Below are 19804 nucleotides of genomic sequence, written 5' to 3' on the forward strand. Positions count from 1 at the left end.
AGAAATTCAAACAGAGGAAACAGATGCATTCAACTGCATTGTTCCCTGTTTTTGCCACTCTGCCATTATTCCATTTTTGATTTCTGGTGTGCAAAGATGTAACTGACTGATCGGATTGCTGAAGAAACAAAAATTGGACAGAGATGTCAGGGAAGCTTCTACTTCTATTTCTTAACATAAACTGTTCAGCAGTGTTTAGTTTTACAGCTTTCTCCTGCTGAGTGATAATCAATCTTTAGTGACTGGTGAATTTGATCTTTTGTATGTGAGGTTTGAAAATAATTTTGGAATCTTCTGAGACAAGTAAGTATGGATATATTCAATTGTTCAAAGAGAAATGTAATAGAAACCCCAATCAATTCTGTATTTTCCTCAAGAATAAAATGGCAAAACTAGTAACTGTTAAAATTGACTATAGAAAAAATGATAACTAAAGAAAAAAGGTTCTTTACTGTCTTAGATTATAAATATAGCACTTGGTGTTGGGCTGAAGGATGTATATTCTTAAAGAGATAAAGGAAATGTATGTCCCACTGGAGGTTGCAGAGAACCAGACATTTCATTCTGGACCTCACAAGTTTAGTAAAATTGCAGATTTAATAAACAAACCATTTTACGTCTCTGTAAGGAACTTAGAGGGGATTTTGAAAGTCAAACACTGAAGACCATTGCTTTGACTGTGGTGGTAAAAGTAACATCTGCCTCAGACATTTTAACAACAGGCTGTTCAAATCATTTTTTTTTCAGCTATGGTAAGAGACCTGACAGACATAAGCCATCCTACCCCAGTTTTTACACTTATATCTCACTGCTGAGCTAAAACTTACATCAAAGCACTCATATCAAGGACATTCAGATTTAATTGTACCTCTATCTTTCAAATGTTTGGATCATTACAGTAACTTCTGTGGTTTCCTAGTTGAAGCGCTTGTACAGAAATAAATGAAAAACAGTCGTTTTGTTAGTCGCATCCCTGGGATGCCAAAAAGTCATTTTCTTTTATAGATCTGGGACAAAGGCCCTCACTGAAAGTCATGCCACTCATGTATTTGACAGTGCAGACTCAGGACCTTCGTGATACTCAGACTGCTACCTGCAAGCAAATGAGTTATACCAGTGATGCCAATGCCTGTGTTGACTCTTCTCGAGGAGAGCCCCTGTATTGGAAGCAGACATGAAATCATTGGCCGATATTACTTTCTTTTAAGGACATTGTCTGTGGCTGAGTTATCTTGGGGTAAATGCAAAACCAGAAAAGCAGAAAAGGAGCCAAGGATCTTCATTACTGCTTTCATCAGTGATGCTCCTTCCCTTCTATTGCTCTGTTTGTCTTCTCCTGGGCATGCTACTCTTGCGCAATATTAGTCCACCACCAGAATCCTGTTAATTCTTTAAGGTTCACTGACATCCACAGAGCCAGGCATCTCTTCAGTGCTTCTTCTCTTCTGTGTACTTCTTCCAGTCCATAAAACATTACAAGAGCATTAGCTTCATTTCATGCTTTCAGTTTAGAATTTCATATAGATGCTTGGTTAAACATTTTGAGTTCATGGTTGCAGGAGTTTTGTGAAAGCTCTACTCTGCAAGATTTATTTCCCTGAGGAAAGTTAAAAGGCGAGTTGTGGATGAGGCACTCAGAAAACAAAACCAAACAAGGAAAAGATAGAAACAGCTTGAGGAACATTGAAAACTTTGTTTTAGAACAGAGAGATAATAAACAATAGCTTTCAGCATCTTATCATGATGTATTGACTGTATTTCAACACAGTCTTTGTAAAAACACATGGTCTTTGTAAAGTGAAAAAAAAAAAAAAGATTTTATTATAATACATAAATGACAATGAAAAATGCATTTCCTCAAACAATCTATCTATTCTTCTGGTCAGACTGTCTGGCAGGTGTAGCCTATTTACTACACCAAAATCTGCAAGATTTGGTCTTGTGTAATCTCAGAAGAAATACATAAGCACTCATTCCCCTTCTGTGAAGCTTTGTGAAGGACTGTCTTGCAACCTGTTTCCCAATGCTTTCCTAGATTTCCTATTGCATCAGCAACTATATTTAGTATTATAATGGTTCATGACCCTCTCTTATATGGAAAACAACTTCTCCATCACAAAAGAGATGAAGTAAACTGTTTCTTTGGTAACAGTGAACTCCATTGAAATTTTAACACTTGAGTTTGCAGTTATAAGCTTTTTAAACTCATTTTTTGATCAGATGCATGTGTCATGTGTCCATTATGGTTTATTAGGGAGTGAGGCAAAGAATCTGAAATGGTCTCTAATACTTGATGCAGTTGATGAAATATTTATCTTGTTGCCAAAAGTTATTTAGGGGTATTGTTACCAAGTTCCAGGGCATATATTTATCTAAACATCAAGTATTTGGTCCAAGAAAGTAATTATTTATGGTCCTAAAGCAATGCATAGAATCCATCATAGGAGATCATTTAAACTAGGATCACAAAATAAAACCTTTACAGCCAGCAAGAGATTGCCTATGAGTGCAGAGTATGAAATACCTATGAGGGTGATATTTTTTTTAACATCACCCCTCTCTGGAACATAGTAACTTCTATTAACCTCTTTGTGAATTCCCAAATTCTTTTCTAATACTTAACTTCAACCTCTCTTAAAAAGCTCTGTAACACATATATTCTTCCCTCAAAAGAACTCCAACTGGAAAATACTGTGCTTCATGAACCAGAAAACGGTGAGTTTTTTGTGTGTTGGATTGCTATCCTCCCCATGAGAAGCTCCCATGTTAGCTCTTGCCCCTTTGCTCTGGGATGGTCACTGCTCAGAGAACAGCTTCATAAGTAGCTCCTTACTTTATTGACCCAGTAGCTGTCACTGCAACAGTTTGTTTCCTTTTCCTCTTCCTCTTCCTATTTCTTAGCCTACATCAGAAATACATGCAGCTGCAGTAGCTTATTTCCATTCATCTGCATGCTTTCAGCAGAAGTAAATCATGTCATTTGGATTCAGTCCCCTTTCAGTTTTATAAACTGCCATCTCCTATAGCCACGAGTTCTTAACATGCTGGAAGAATTCCCCTTGCTTTCTCATCAGGCTCATATCCAACTCTTGTAACAAAGGGCAGGTGATCTACGTGCCAATATTTTACTTCATTCAGGCTCCTTTGTTCCTTCTAACTCAGAAGAAGTTGAGTACAAACCATCGCTTTTTAACTCTGACTATGAACTTTCAAAGCTGTGGATTTTTTCTTTTTTTAAGTCAGAGGAATTTGAAAACTTCTGTGAAAAACAAAGCATTAGTTTTTATATGTCAAAATCATTGAAATGTAATGTAATTATGTGAGTGTGGGGATTTTTTTTTTTTTTTTTTTTTTTTTTGTCCAGAATGTACATGTTGCAGTTAGTTGGCAAATTGTGATATCTCTACTACCCTGTTGAGAAACAGACCGAGTTGAAAAGACTACAATGGAACTGCCATGGAAACACTCATTCTGCACTTATATGAATACCTTCTGCCTCCCTTTTTTTTTTTTTTTTTTTTTTTTTTTTCTAATTCAGATATAGGAGGAATTAAATATGGTTTGCTTTTTTCCACAATATATCAGAATTAGCAACTCTAGAAAACTAAGAATTACTTCCAGTAATTCAAGTAATACTTGAGGTAAATCTCCCAGGTTACAGCTGTGCAAAACCACAAAGCCAAATGTTGTTAATTTTATTAACGAAGGTTTAACTGTGATCTCACAAGATCTCAATGACCTTTTCCTAATGAATTGTCAGCAGCAGAGCCTGGAGTAGGTCTGTTCTGCTGGTTGTCTTTCTTGAGGACCCTATCCAAGGTTAGTTTTTGGCCTTTGTTCTTGCTTTACCACTGCTTCCAACAGTCTGATTAAAATGCAAACAAGACATAACAGAGGGTTTGGTTCCACACAGTGGTTTTGCTTGATGCCACAACTCCTCGCATCTGTTCTCATCACTATGGGGTCAAGACCAAATGATTCACATGTCAGAGATGAGAATGCAGCCTGGCTAATGGTAAGAAGCTGTCACTGAAAATGCTGATGTAACACTTTGTGCTACATCTCCTACTCTTAATTCTTAATTTCATGCTTTCATTCTTTTTACTTCTGGAGCAGGAGAGGAATATCTAGTGATCTTGAGACTATATTTTCTTCATGCAAATTTCTTTCTGCAGAGAATATTCATCTTTGCTACTGGCATTGATGGACAAGAGTTTAAAGTTTCTTTTTAAATATAAAGTTCTGACAGCACAAATGTATACTCTGCTGTGTTTATAGGACAATTGCACTCATTATTAATGACATTTAACTTGAAAATTATAAAAAAAAGAAGAACAACAACGAAAACCACTCAAATACCAGTTGTTCTAGTGCTGCATGTGGTGGCAGCATAGGAATAACCATGAAGAAGCAGTTGGCTTTGTTTACAGATGTTGTAGTAACAGGTATTTTGGTACAAGGCTACCAGATTTCAGCATAAAACTACTATTTGTTATTACCTTAAGAGAAATGCACTTATTTGTTACCATAACCAAAATGAATCCCCTACAAACAGTAGCTGCCAGCTGGTACTGAGTTTTAAAATTGTTATAAATTGAGATCTCCAATTATACTGGCAAAAGCCCAAGAGGATCTTATTTTTGTTATATGCAACTCTGTTTGTGGGAATTCATTTGGATGCATTCCATCTACAATAAAAAGTTATATTATGCTGCAGGTGTACTGCACACACACAGCCAATGAAATAATAATCAGAGCCTCACAGGTTTCAGCCATTGTCCATAGCTTAAAACATTGGCAGACAGCAAACTGGCAATACACATTAGTTTACTGATGGACAGGCAACTGAATATGAGACAGCAGTGTTGCCTGGTGGCCAAGAAGGCCAATGGCATCAGGAATGGTGTGGTGAGCAGGACTGGAGAAGTAATCTTGCCCCTGTACTTGGCATTGGTGAGGCCCCACCTCAAGTACTGTGTTCAGTTTTGGGCACATAAGTACAGAAGGGATACGGGGGTCCAAAGAAAGGCAACAAAGCTTGTGAAGGGCTTGGAGAATATGTCCTATGAGGAGCTGCCAAAGGAACTGGGGATGTTTAGTCTGGGGAAGAAGAGGCTGAGGGGAGACCTTATTTTTTTCTCTTCCAATACCTGAAAGGTGATTGCAGTGAGAGTGGGGTTGGTCTCTTCTTACTGGTGACAGGTGACAGGATGAGGGGAAATGGCCTCAAGTTGCTCCAGGGGAGGTTTAAGTTGGATATCAGGAGAAAACTTCTTTATGGAGTGGGTTGTTAAGCACTGTAATATCCCTGGAAGATCCCCAGGGAGGTGGTTGGGTCACCATCCCTGGATGTGTTTAGAAACCATTTGGATGTGGCTCTCTGGGACATGACTTAGCGATGCTTTGTTAGAGTTAGGGTAGTATGGTTAGGTTGCAGTTGGACTTGATGATCTTGAAGGTCTTTTCCAATCTGATCAATTCTATGATTATATGTTTGAAAGCAGTGCTGGGTGAGATATCCCAGTGACATTAGTACAAAGATGTGACTGGTTTGGTATGAGGAGTACAGAATGACCCTTTTCTCATTACTAGCAACCCCACTTTTCTCCTTCCCTGAGGAGACTTTGCAGTGCCACATGTGGGAGAGGGTAATAGCCATCACACTGACACCGCCCATAGAGAGATGCCTCTGCAACAAGCTGATAAGGAGCTGATCAGTCTCAGACCTTCCTGAGAGGCTGAGGCTGTGATTATCACTTGGCTTGCAATCACCACCCTGGGAAACCTCTGTACTCAATGTCTGCAAAAAAAAATTACAGTTATCTGAATGCTTTCTAATTCCTGAGTTAAGATAATGGAAAAAGGGCTCTCCATTTTCATTTTGCTGCCTTGAGGGGAAGGGTGTTTTCTTTGTGAATTTGTATTTTATGTACTATTTTCTCCACTCTTCCCTCTTCAGTTTTCCTTCTGAATATCAAGATAGACACAGACATTTATTTTCAAAACTATTTAAGAAAACTTTATTAAAATAAGATAGCACATTATCTGCAAGATGTTAAATCAGAAAGTGTACATTAGCCAGAAATTTTAAAAGAAGTTTGATAGGGTACTCAGATTTAATCTCAGTGCACTTTAGTGACTCAGTGCACAAAACTGGAACTAAAAAAGCCTGTGAATGTAAAAGAAACTTATAACATTTACTTCACTGCCAGCTAATTCATATTCCATGTTTTCTTTTTCTAAATTCTTAAAGATTTTATTTATTGCTTCATTAACATCATCCATTTCCAATGAAATAATTCAGGTCAAGAATTCCCCAGGAGAGAAAAAAATAAAAAAGAAAAGCATTGTAGGAATTTGCAGGTTTTTGTTTTTTAACATAGTTCATGTTGTTCAGGGAACCAAAAGGAACAAGATGTATGGATACTATATTTAAAGAAACCATGCACATGAGACCAGTTTGCATCAGAAAAGGGAAGGGATGAATTGCAAAAGGAGATATGTTTTGGAGAAATGTTTCCATACCCTTCACCAGAGAACTAGTTGGGTAAACCCAGCACTAAGACACAGTCTGTGTTGTGGGGAGCTGTGGGGAAGTTTTATTGTTAAAAAGGTTCTCTAAGAAAAGCTTTAGAGAAGGGTCTTTCCCTTTTGGAAGAGTGGGGTCTGGGAACTGATAAGAGCAGCAAGGGAAAATCAGCCTCTGGAATCAGAGAAGGAAAAGGGAAAGAAGCAGCAGAACTGGTGTCTTTTCCCTCCTTCAGCAAAGCAGGATGAGATTTCACTAGAATAGGAAAAGAGAAAAACAGAAATCCCTTCTCAAATCACTTATTAGTGAGTTCAGTAGGGAATGGTGGATCTGTCCCCATTCTGGATGGAGGTATGCCTACTATTCATTCCTTCAAGTGACATCTTCCCATATTCCTCACAGCACTGTCAGAGTCTTGTTTTAGATTATGGAAATAAGAGCATGATTTCAAAGTATGAAAATGGCCATTTTGTCAGAGAATCTGTCTGATGTTTGGTGCATGGTTGTCTCTTCTTAGGGCAACCAGGAAGCAAGAGAGAATAGTGATGGATGCCAGTAGCTCGAGGAGTACAATGTAAATTTCCAGAGGCTATAGTATTTCTTAGTCTTTTTAAAAAAATCCTAGAGTGTTGAAGGGAGCCAGACTGCAGGATTTAGAGCAAAGAGGGGTATCCAACAAGAAAAGTACTTCAAGCAGTACTTGTTTAAGAGCTTGAGACATGTAACTTACACATCTTCAACTCTTAATTTTAATAGTCCACATTTGAAATATATTTAAGCCCTTGTTCACCTGAAGCATTTCATCAGTATAATGTATATTAATTTAAAGTTTGATTTTTCCAGAACATAAAGCAAGCAACCTCAGAGAAAAGAGGTGTGACTATATATCTTACGTTAGCCCCGAAAACAGGAAAGAGACTACTTCTTTGCATGTTTATTAAAACAAACATAACCCTGAACTGGACATGGCTTGATGTATTCCAATGAAACTCCTGTTGTTGTTTCTTCCTTTCTTTTTTGTCCTGTTGCCCATCCACAGGTAAGTCCTTCATTCACCACAATGAACTTTCCCTTTATTTGTTACTGTGGCAGTCTGATCATTATTCAGTCTGACAGGGACATGGAGACAACTCTGACTTTATACATTTTATATATGTCTTCTTGTAAAAGATAAAGTTTACCAGCAGCTGCAGTGATTCCACAACAAATAGGTTAGTGTACCAAAGGATTGGGACAAAGTTTTTTTAAACATATGCAACAAAGTTATCACGGGAAACTGGAAGAAATGGGTCACAAGCTTGCCAGTAATATTTATGACAGTCCGTAGATACGAGAACTGGGAAGAAGGCCCCTCTTTCTTCTGTAGTTTATCACACAGTTAATGCAGAAAGATGAATTGCTGTAGGATAAACTCTGATGTCATATGCTAGCTTTGTCACTCTGAACATCTGTGCAAGGACATATATAATAATGAGGAATTTGGGGGCAAACACATGATGTTTAAGATTAAGATCCTGAATGAAAGAAGAGACACAATGATAGATCTCTGTTAGGAAGATATATGGAAGGCAGAAGGGGAGCACATGTAGCTGTTCTCAAACACCTACAAAGTATGTGACTGTATTTCCACTGGCTCAATTGCTTAGAAGCATTTAAGCTATTTGCACCCATTGATTTCAAGGTCTGAAACAAAGAAAAAACTGGCTGATGTCTTTGAACTTTGAAATATTATCACAGTATCACATGAGTAGCATGGATATCCTCAGCATATATATGTTAAATTTAAGGAATAGTAGTTCTGCTGTCAATTGCAAAACTAATAATGGCAACATTCTCCTTTCTTTCATATGTCAAGCCATATGCAGGAATATCAGGCCACATGCAAAAGTGAGCAGCATGCACATCCCATTATACGCTACGGAGCAGCCAGGAAATCTAGGAATAATTCCAGTGAAATGGCAATAGTGCCTAAGCCTAAGCTAAAAACACTCCTGGCAGAAAATCTTTGCTTCCCAAGTAGAAATGATCCATGGACTGGAAAGCTGATGGCTCTAATACCTTCTGTACTATATATGGAAATATGACAAACTGTTTACGTAGCTTATTTTTGAATAGCTATGTAATGAGACATGGGTACTGCTTTACTTCAGTTGATTTGTCTTGCAAGGATGATCTCAGAAGCTTCCAAACTGATGACAGCAAAGGTTAATTAAGGGATAGAAAGGCTCTGCTAAAACTTAATCTCCCTATTATGTTTTTGCATTTCAATGATGCTAATCTGATTAGGTTTAGATAGAGAGAAATCTAACACAATCAGTGCTCTGCTGTGTGGGTAACTGATTTGAACCATAAGAGAAATTTCTTTTGATTCCCCAAACAACAAGCTCCTCCCATATCATGCCCAGCTGGACCACACTGAAGAGCCAGTTCTCCCCCACCATCATCACAAAATGCACTTGGCATTAACAGCCTTTCTGCTCTGAGTTTGGAAAGTGTTATTAATGCTCGACAGTCCTTATGGGGGAAGTAGATTGGCAAACTAGACAGCCAGCAACAGAGCAAAATTTCCCCCTTGTTCTCCAGCATCCCTAGAACGTCAGGCATTTTAGCTGTCTCTGAGCTGGATGATCACCCTTGAGTAGACAGTCTAATTGTTTCTATCAATTAACCTCCACCTGAGCTTTCTACCCACTGTATTTCCTGTGAAACTGGAGGACCGTTGTTAGTAGTGAGAGCCCTTCACTCATTGTTTAGATCTTCATCTGATCCCCCTAATTTCTGCATATTCCAAGACTATGGAGAATATGGTGAACCTTTTCACATGGAACTAAACTTTCATGTGTGAGGAATAAATAACAAAAAAGTATGACATGAACCTTCCTGAGATTTCCTCTTCGTTAACTCCTGTCTGTGGTATTTTTTTCCATGATTCCCCAGATGGTTTTGATTTCAGATCTTCAAAATATATTTTATGTTCCTTCCCTGGCCTCCTTAGCACAACTTTGTTTTGCAAAACTGAAAATATTTCCTGGGTTTATATCTCTGTCAGTAACTTGAAGTGAGGAAAATCCTCTTTAGAATGTCCGGCACTTGTAGGAAGAGGAGCTACTTTCTGCTTGTATCCTGTTACAGGATAGATCATCTTTCTGCTCATGTCCCACATTTTTATGCTTTTTGTTAATAATTTTCTGCTTTGCTCTATGTCTTCATTTAACCCTGTGGCCCATGCTGAAGGTGGAACTCATAAGCAGTAAAGTATAAACTGTAGGTAATCAATGACAGAAAGCTCAGTGGGGATGTGGTGAGGGATGTCACACACTTCCTGCACAGGGAAGACTTGCTTCTGTTGGAGAGCAGACCTTCCTCAGGTTGCTAGAAACTTCAGAGCTGAGCAGTGCCCATCCAATCTACCAGGAAATTTGCCTGAGAGAGGAAAACTGGGTCTTAAAACTGGCTTTATGTCTCTCAGCTGTCTCAATCTTTGAGTGGTGGAGCAGGGAATGTAGTTGGAAACAAGAAATCACCTTGGATTGCTCCTTACTATTCTTGGTTGTCAGAAATGTCCCTGAGGCTGGTCTTGGTCAGGGTGAGGCTTGAAGTAGTTCTAGAGTCATCAGGGGTTTAGGGAGCAGCAACATTTGTGTAAATGCTGCTATTTCCAATCTTGTTCCACACCAAAAGTAACTGGAGTGGACCAGAAATAACAGTGCCCCATTGGTTTTGAATGTCCAGCTATTGGATCTCTGAGTGAGCAGTCTCTAAGATAGGGATCCTAAATTTATTGCTGCAGCGCTCATGCATGACAGTATATTCAGGGTAATTTTGTGGCTCCATTTCTGTGGTGAAGAAAGTCAGAAATGAGCTGTGGTAACCTGAAAACAGCCCATGGATGTGCTGTAGCAGAGGAGAGGGGAAGAATTTTGCTTGGAACAGAAAAAATGATGAAAGCAAACATGAGCCAAGACATAAAGTCTCATTTTGCTCCCATGTGCTAGTGCTTGAGCAGACTATTGTTCTGGTCTCAGAGATTGGTTCTTAATTATGTTGAGCAGTGAATGGTTTGAATTATGGCCACATAGTTTGGTGAGCACAAGCCTGTTAAGAATTTTGGCTGGAGAACAGCTGCAGGGCTGCTCTGAGATCACAGAAGGTGGCTGTTGCTGGAGGTATTTTCTAGAGCTAAGAGGAGTATGCCCTGCCACCTGAAGTCCCATGCTTGAATATCTTATCTAAGTCTGCCCTTGTCTCTACTTTTCTATTTCAATCTAAAATAAAACATTTTGTATTGATTGTATCATCACATTTAGACACTACCATTTTGGAATCTCTTGTGGACATCATCAGATCCAGATGTTTCCAAATGTCATCATCCATATACTGAAATGATTACAAATATATATTTCTGTAAGCTGTTGCTACTCACTGAGGATTCCCAGTTTCCACTGGCGTGGAGGAGACTTTTATTTTAATGGGGTGGGGATGGCCCCAAGTTTAATACTGCAGATTTTTAAGTTACACATATTGTTGCATGAAGCACAAATGGTTGCAGTCTGTTCTCTCATAAGTTTGGAGTGATTTCCAAAGACATTGCTAATTTTAACACGTGTGGGTTGATTTTAATATTGGAATTACATGGTCTGATTACCTATTTCTATCTGTAAACAGTGGGATAAGAGTTCATTTTACACTCTGAACAAGATATTAAAAGTACAATTCATTTCCAAGGAAGAACTGTTTTTCCTTCATATCATTCAACTGACCTAAATCATGTGAGAACAGCACTGGTATTTATACATACTGTACACTGCTCTGTCTGGCTAGTGTATGAATGCTACTGCCCTCTACTGCAACAAATATCAAATCCCTGCTCAAAGTTGCATGCTTTCCCTTCTAAACATAATAATAATAATAATAATTAAAAAAAAAAAAAAAAAGGAAAAAAAGGGAAATGAGTTACACGGATTACCAGACTCAAAGATACGAGCAGCCCAAGAGTGGTAGAGGTTTGTGCTGGCATCTTCTGCACTGCTCTGGATGTCAGGAGAAGATTAAGCTTGTACACTGGGGAAAAGAAAAGATGTATTACAGACTGCTGTTATTGTGCCCTCAAAGTCAAAACACATTTTTAGATTTTCTTAAATGTTCATTGATTTGGACACAATAATATTAAGTTGGGGATTTGAAAGTCACGTTTTTGGACACTGTGATAAGTATCACAGTACTAAAATTTTATGTACTGTTCTCACTCCTGCAAATGACAATTAAGAATTAGATATTTTACATTCAAGAGATGATCAACAAAGTTATGCAGCCAAGTGTCAGACCCTCTATCCAGTATGCTGGGTGAATGTTTATCTGTTGTGAATTTTGGGAACATTATGGAGGTAGTAGGAGAGCTCTGTCTTTCCTTCAGCTGATTTACATTGCACACTGGAAAGAACAAATTTTTTTTTGCTAGGGAATTATGGTCCAATAATATCACTTGGATGAAACTATCTTGCTTTTAATTAACAAAAAAATTCCAAGAAGTTGAAAGGCACTTTTTCTTAAATTATTGTCTTATGACAATGTATTACAAAAACTACCTCAGTACTTATCTGTTTTTCTTTCCCTTCTCTGGTAGATGATCTTGACCAGGTAAATTTAAGAATGATGTTAACCTAGCCTTTGGTTTGGTGCTGTCAGACTTTCCTGCCCATGGTTACTTTAACTGTAACATGGTACATGACAAGCATCGATCTTTCACTACTCTCAGAACTTTATCTTACTCTAAGCTAATGTTGCATGAACTGCAGCATCTTGTCAAAAATCCCAGCTCTGCTGATCTGTACTTTTTGAAAGAGGTGAGGGCCTTCCAGGAGCTGATGCATGAACCTAGTTGTGCTGGAAATACAATGCTGAGGATACCACTTTATTGTCTGGATTTATGAGTGAGAGAAAGTCACATCCCATCCCTAACAGGTGGGTTTAGCCCAAATGCCTATGTTGGCTTTTTCTTGTGTGTGTTTGTTTATTTTTTATTCGCTGTTTATATACCCTTAGCTAGTGATGATGATGTCTTAATGCAAATAGCTACAGATCATTAAAATGCAGTGCTGTATGGAGTAGCTGAGTGTGTCTCATTTCCTACTGCTCCCGAATGATTAATGAGCATGTTCTTTCCAGCTTCCAGGCTCCTAAACCAGAACTCTTCTTAGGATTATAAAACAGTTTACATTATATCTATTGTTTTCACTACAAAATCCAGATTGAACAAAAACGTGAGAAAAGCCTCATCTGTTACTGGGTACCCTTGCTATCTACTGAAACACGAAGTCACTCAATACTCCTGTTAGAGGAGTGGACACAAGAGGACAACAAAGGGATTGTGATTATTTGAAGACTGTAAAAGAGTCTCACAGTTCACGTTGCAAAACATTATTATCAAAGCCTGTCTGACTGAAGGAGATATGTATAAATTTCATTTCAAGAGTATATGCATGCGTGTGTGTGTGTGTGTATATATACATATATAGCCTTGCTAAGTACTCTATGTCTTTACTCAGAGTTCAGATTTCTCATTAGGAGGCTACTAAATCCCCAAACCACATTGTAATGATCAACTGGCTTTTTCACGGAATAAAAATTTAGCTATACAAATAGGCTTCAAATGTACAGAATATGAGTTCTTCTTAAGCTTATATTTCCAATTTTCCCAAGATTTAAAACAGAAGACAAAGTTATTGAAGAAGAGTGCTTGAGGTACTCACTTAGAGACCTGCTGATGCCTCATGACAAATTGAAAAACTATTTGACTGCCTCTGATGACATCAACTCTAGACACAGAATTCATCAACATTGTCTTCTTAAGAGTTCTTCATATTATTGTTGGACAATGTAAAAAAAAATGCTCTGGGGAAGGGATGCTGATACTGAGAAAAATATTTCATTCAGCACCATATATTCTCATCCTATGGTGCTGCGAGAAAAGAATTTCTGTCAACATATTACTGAAGTAATATTCTTAATAGTACTGAAAATGGAATGCAAGCGTAACTGAAATTTGGAGGATCAGAAAAATTACTCTCTGAGTTAGAACTAAAATTAAGCCACTAAGGTCTTGTGCCTCTAATACAATTTAACTCTGTGATCTGTTGATTTTGAGCTTGAGTCTATTGGAGTGGACTCCTTACATGGAGTTACACCTCATATCTTTACTGGAAATTTAGTTTCTCTCAGTTGTTCTTTGGTAGGAATGAAGTAAAAAATAAATAAATAACAGAACTGAATCTTTTTGTAAACTCTCAAGCTTAATGACACAAGCTGAAACATGACATGGGTTTTCTGTTAATCCACCACATGATTTATTTACTGTAAACATGTCTGAAGCATGGGAAATGATTTCCAGAAGTCTGAACATGAATTTTCTGGTCAAATTGAAAAATATTCTTCTAAAGACCTGTGGACTGATCTTGTTAAAAGATTTTTTTTTTTTATAATTTAGAACTGTGAATCCGCATGATCACATCCTTCTCCTCAATCCGATCCATGAACCCCTGAGCAAATATACGTTAATCAAAACATGCATTTAGTGCTTCAAAAGGCTGTGAAAAGAACTTTTCTTTCCTTCCTGGTCACTAAAGCACAAAAATAATTCAAAGAGTATTTTAATCTTGCCAGCCAACAGCTTTCTGTGTTCAAATACTACTGATGGTGAATTGGATTTAGAAAAACTTGGCAGCATCTTTCTGTTTATACATTTTGAGTTTCTACAGAGATATGATGTGTTTCATCATACATTTTTCAAAGAAAGCAGAAAACAGAAATGTAAGTTGTGGAATTTGGTAGGTGACTTTGAGAACATCATATGAACAAAGAAGATGTAAAGGATGCTGTAAAAAGATAAAAAATAACTGTCTTTATGATTATGCACCCAAGTTGTGTATCTGGAGAAGTAATGAGTTAAACTGCAGACTAAATAGGCAAATCAACATATAATCATGGAATCATAGAATCACCAAGGTTGGAAAAGACCCACAAGATCACCCAGTCCAACCATCTACCCATCACCAATAGTTCTCAATAAACCGTGTCCTCAACACAACATCCAAACGTTCCTTGAACACCTCCAGGTTCAGTGACTCCACCACCTCCCCGGGCAGCACATTCCAGTGCCTGGCCACTCTTGGATATTTTGTACATGGATATTTTGAAAATGATTCATTCAGTGACAAATTATGAATGAGACATCACTTTCAAGATACTAGGATCAGAGACAAGAAAATGGTACAGTTGACAGTGAACATTTCTCAGCAGAGAATGAAACATTACTTCAATTTTTGTACTGATGAATTAAGGTAAAGCATAAAGTAATTTGCTGGGTTTTTGTTGTTGTTGTTATGGTTTTTTTTGTTGTTTTGTTTTTGTTTTTTAAGTAAAAACCAAAAAAATCTCAATCAGACAAAAGTTATTTTTTTAATAAGGATTACAGAGTGTGAGTTTAAATATTCAACCTAAGAAAGCAGTTGTGGTGGTTTCTGAAAGAATTGATGATTTTTACTAGTATATTCTGTTAATATGATAGTCTCTCTGTATACCATCCACATGGCTGTCATATTATAAGTGAAACACTTCTGAATGCATTTTAACGTGAACCAGCTACTTATTGACATTATTAGGTAATGCAGAATTTTTATTCTTCACTCCTTTCTTTGCCTTTCAAATGTGCTCCCCACTTCTCTACCCCAGTCGTTTTGGACCAAATCTTGCACATAAAAAGCATCAATAGAAAAAAAAAAAAAATCTAGGGATATGTATTAATGTACTATTAATTCAGTGTAATCATAATTCTGTTCCTGCAGTTCCTTATACTACATTAATTATTTTTTTCAAGTAAGCTTATTGCGCAGCTCTAAATGGAGGATAGAATTCCATCTAAAACTACTTTAATGACTGTACCATCCTGCTTTAAGTAATTACTGTTTTAGAATTTTAATGAAATTAAAACCTTAACCTGATCCTTGATTTTCCTCCTGCTTGTGATTTCTTACTCATGCAGCAAAGCTACTGTAGAGAGTTGTTTTTGTGATTCATATGATACTTTTAAGTTAGAGTTCTTGTTCTCTTTTGTCCTATTTCCAGAGTTGTCCACATGCAATCAGCATTTTATGCTCTTCATTATTCTGTCTAACTAAATAAATGCTCTCTGGGTTCTTTTTGTTTGTTTGTTTGTTTTTGTTTTCTTTTTTTTAAAGTTTGTTTTGTTTTGTTTTTTAATTTCCTTCCCCTGCATGTTGCTGGACATACTCTTGCTCAACATTTCATGGCGACTTTTTAATTGTTTGCTTCTCTTTTCACTACTGGTAGCAGTGATAGATGATCATTTGACCAAATTCCTTAGGGGCTAAGTCTTGTGAACTGCTGGCATTGTATACCTATGAGGTCATTAATGTATGATTTTTTCTTTGATGTGTGCCTTGTAGTTACAAAGCAAATGGATTTAATGTTCTTCTTAAGGTGAACTGGTGTCTCCTGACCTTGGAGGTCTGCCTTAGACCAGGAACCAGATTGTGCATGGCTGTTCTATGCAGTGGGATGGGAGGAAGCAGTAATAAGGGGTGAGGGAGAAGAAATATGTAGCTTAACAAGACTGACATCTGAGTTATTCTTTTTAATCCTTTTTGGCTGGTCTCCCTGCTTCATTATGTCTATACAATAGCAATTTAGTGGAAGACCTGCAGCTTAGGGGAGTTACTAGTTGATATCTGAAATCTGTGAGCAGAACAAGCCAAACTAAGCACTGTTAGAAAAGTGTTATGATCCCAAGTGTTATGATCCCAAGACCAAAGAGCTATTTTATATGTGAGACTTTGATTGGGGAAAAAGCACCAACATTTATCTTCAATGTGCAGTCTCTATGGTTTAGTAGATTTGATATGAAACAGAACATCCTTTATGGATGATATGCAAAGTGTCTGGGACCTCAAGTGTCATTTGGGATACTCCAAGCAGAACATCCTTAAGATGCAAGTGTACTAGTAGATGAACGTGAATTCAAGTACGTACCCAATCCCAAATTAAATACAAGAGTCTGAATTGTTCTTACAGTGTTATGAAGCAGAAAAAACATGTCAGTTCTACCATGTGGAGTTTCCTAAAGACATGATGATACTAAGGATGGCTACTTCTGTGATGCCTACTGTTGCACGAATGCTAAAACCCCATGTAAGTATGGAACAAAAGAATAATGGTTGCAGTTTTGAATTAGGAGTGTAAGGGGATTTAGTTTGAATATTTAAGATGAAGTCAAGTATTTGTACAGGAAGCTGGCCATTTACCTTCCTATGTTTATCTCTCATTACTGCCTAGCTGTATTCAGCAGACATTGAGTTGGCAAACTGTAGTTTTTCAGAAATTTTAAGCAGAATTACTTTGGCACTAAAATACCATATTGCTTCATTTTGCATGCTTGAGTTGTTCAATTCCTGGCGGTAAAGATTGCACTTTGGGGTCTTTGCATTCATTCCACTTAAGACACAGAAATTCTAAGTGGCTATGTCTCTCCTGGCAGACTAAAAGTGAAGTTCCTCCTTTCTCATATACCAACAGAAGGTCTCCACTGACCTTATAGAATTATAGAATTCTATAGAATATAAGTTAATAGAACTCTCCTGACATAGAAGTGGTGCAAAAGAAGATTGAATCTCAAATGTATTTGCAAGTTTAACTGAGATTCATCAGACTTGGATCTAATGAAGTACAGTAATTATGTATACATTTGGCAACGCTTGTCTCCTGGTTGATATTTTTATGTTCAGATGTTTTATTACTTACAGATGCTTTGTTTCTGCTTATTTTGCAGATTTCAATTTTTTTAAGCAATTTCATGTAATTTTGCATATATCTAGTAAACATTACAATACCAGGGCTTTTCAAATGGTACAAAAATAAATTGGCTCTTTCAAGTTAAAATCTTGCTTCACTGTAAAGTCTATTATTTATTTTGTTTTTAATTAGCATAGCATTCTTCTTTTTAATGCAGTTATGTATTTTCTTGTAGATACATAGCACAGAAAAAGTACGGCTAAGTTATTTGCTTGCATTACGGTTTACAAAATTGTTCCACATACTAGAGGGTAAATATTTTAGCTTTGTGTTCAGTAAAATGAAATAATAATCTGTAAATCTTTCCCAAATATTCGGGTTTGTCCATTGTAATACCCTGCAAATTTTTATTAATGTAATTGTATAAATGAAGGTTGCTTTGAAAAAAAAAAAAAAGTGGCATCAAGATTGTTTTGGTGATGTGCTCATTTATGGCATATTCTGTATATTGAATGGTTAAACTAGCACTAGAAACCTATCCTTCTCTATCAAGCCATTCAGGATGACTGCATTTGGGATTCATTCCCAACTCCACCTTGTTTTTTCGCTTGAACATTAAAATATCAGATAGAAAGAACATAATTCACTACTGTCTTGGGGCTTGATTCACCCACTTCTGACATCAATTTTATGCCAACATAACTCCACTGAAAATGATGATATTACTCTGATGCTGGTTTAATAGAATAGCAAATTGAGCTGAAGGGATTTTTCTCAGTTACTTCTAATTTTCTGATTAAAGCAGAGTTATTGAAACTCATAAAATCTGTGCAACATTGTTGCTCCACTGTGGGCTATCTATATCAAAAACCTCACTTCACTGTGGGGCTTAAAGAAACTCCTAGCTGGCCTCCGCCCATTTAAAGCACATTCAGTCAAATTCTTCATCAGGATCTTTATTTTTCCATTTGTGTATTATTTTAGCCACATTCCAGAATTTTGCAAACACAGTGCTTAAATTCGTATACCTCTAGCTTGTCCTTCCTCTCTCAACAGCCAAGAAAATAGGAGACTACATTTTTTATTATTATTTCAAGTTTGACCCTTTGGGTAGAAGAACTTGTGTAGTTTGGTTGCACTGACGTGATGTAAGGCCTTCCTCATAGATGTGATGAGTATCCCATCCCCGGAGGCACTCAAGATCAGGCTGGACATGGTTCTGAGCAACCTGAAGTAGATGTAGGTGTCCCTGTCCCTTACAGGGGAGTTGGACCAGATGATCTTTAAAGGTCCCTTCCAACTCAAATGATTCTGTGATTCTATGATTATCTTGACCAAATTGATGCAGCAGAAAGAAAAGACAGAGGCTTTATTTAATTCACTGTTATTATTATTGTTATTACTCCAGTTATTGTTATTATTGTCATTGCTATTATTACTATTGGCACTACTGATATTCAGATCCTGCCCATGCAACAAAAAATAACATATACATGCTGTTTCCCTAAGCAGGACATTCTTCTCTTGATGCATCATTGATACAGGAGTAGGTTAGTCAGCCATGTGACATGATCAGTGTGATGGAGCTAGCCGGCTGCAGTCCAGCCTCAGCTTGTTGCTGCAGGAGGGTGCCTGACTCTCCCAAAGCCTGCCCGAGTGCACATAGGGTGCCTGCTCTATCTGGAGGAATTTATGTAGCATGTGCATTTCTGCTGCTAAGTAGTTCAAGATCATGAGTCAAAAATTCCTTAATAAGTTGCATTGTTCAGAAATAGTGCAGCTGTAAAGAACTTGGGAAGGATTTTGTTTTCTCCTTCTCTAGCCCTTGTTTTCAGTTTTTCCTCAGCAGTCTGAGACATGAGAAGTGAATTACTTATTAGTGAAAGCTGAGTATCCGTGTCATTATATGATTCCTCAAGCCAGACCTTAACACCATTAACAGAATACTGAGGGGCTCCGGGTTGAATCAGAAAAGTTGGCAGCTCTCTGGCACATTCATCTGGATTGTTTATGTTTTCTCTTCTGGGAGTTTTCTTTGAAAACATTGCATCACTACTCTCTGGAAGGAATAATTACTGATGGACAGTTTTTTTCAAAATAAACCAGAGAGTTTTCAACAATGTATAGTCCATTTTACTTCACACTGTATCACAGACATTGTAGGACTAAGTTTTCCAACACACCGTCCAAACAGCCAGTACAGCAGTGGAAGGAAATAATATCTATTCTTCCCTTCAGAGCAGAAGTGGAAAAATGATGAGATAGTGACTACATGAAATGATGAAATAGTGACTACATGACCTCTTGTCACATCTCCAAGAAGGTTCAGTCAGATCTGGTTTGATACATAATTGTGGTTTGTAGTTCTGTGCATGCTGTCGGACAGAAGTGAGGAGACTGAGCTCATTTCTGCATGTGGCAATCTGAGGAATGCTAATAGCTTGAATTCCTATAAATAAGTGTGGCAAGAAT

General features: G+C 37.4%; 1 protein-coding gene across 1 annotated transcript in view; it reads left to right on the forward strand.

The window, feature by feature from the left end:
• Positions 1–19804, forward strand: part of LOC104910702 (uncharacterized) — a 158977-nt gene that overhangs the window by 129324 nt on the left and 9849 nt on the right. Inside the window, exon 15 of the mRNA XM_085222758.1 lies at positions 16616–16732. The gene's annotated coding sequence lies outside the window, so the exon portion shown is untranslated. The remainder of the gene's footprint in view (positions 1–16615; positions 16733–19804) is intronic.

The sequence above is a fragment of the Meleagris gallopavo genome, chromosome 4 (assembly GCF_905368555.1).
Source record: "Meleagris gallopavo chromosome 4, MGAL_WU_HG_1.1, whole genome shotgun sequence".
Lineage (NCBI taxonomy): Eukaryota > Metazoa > Chordata > Aves > Galliformes > Phasianidae > Meleagris > Meleagris gallopavo.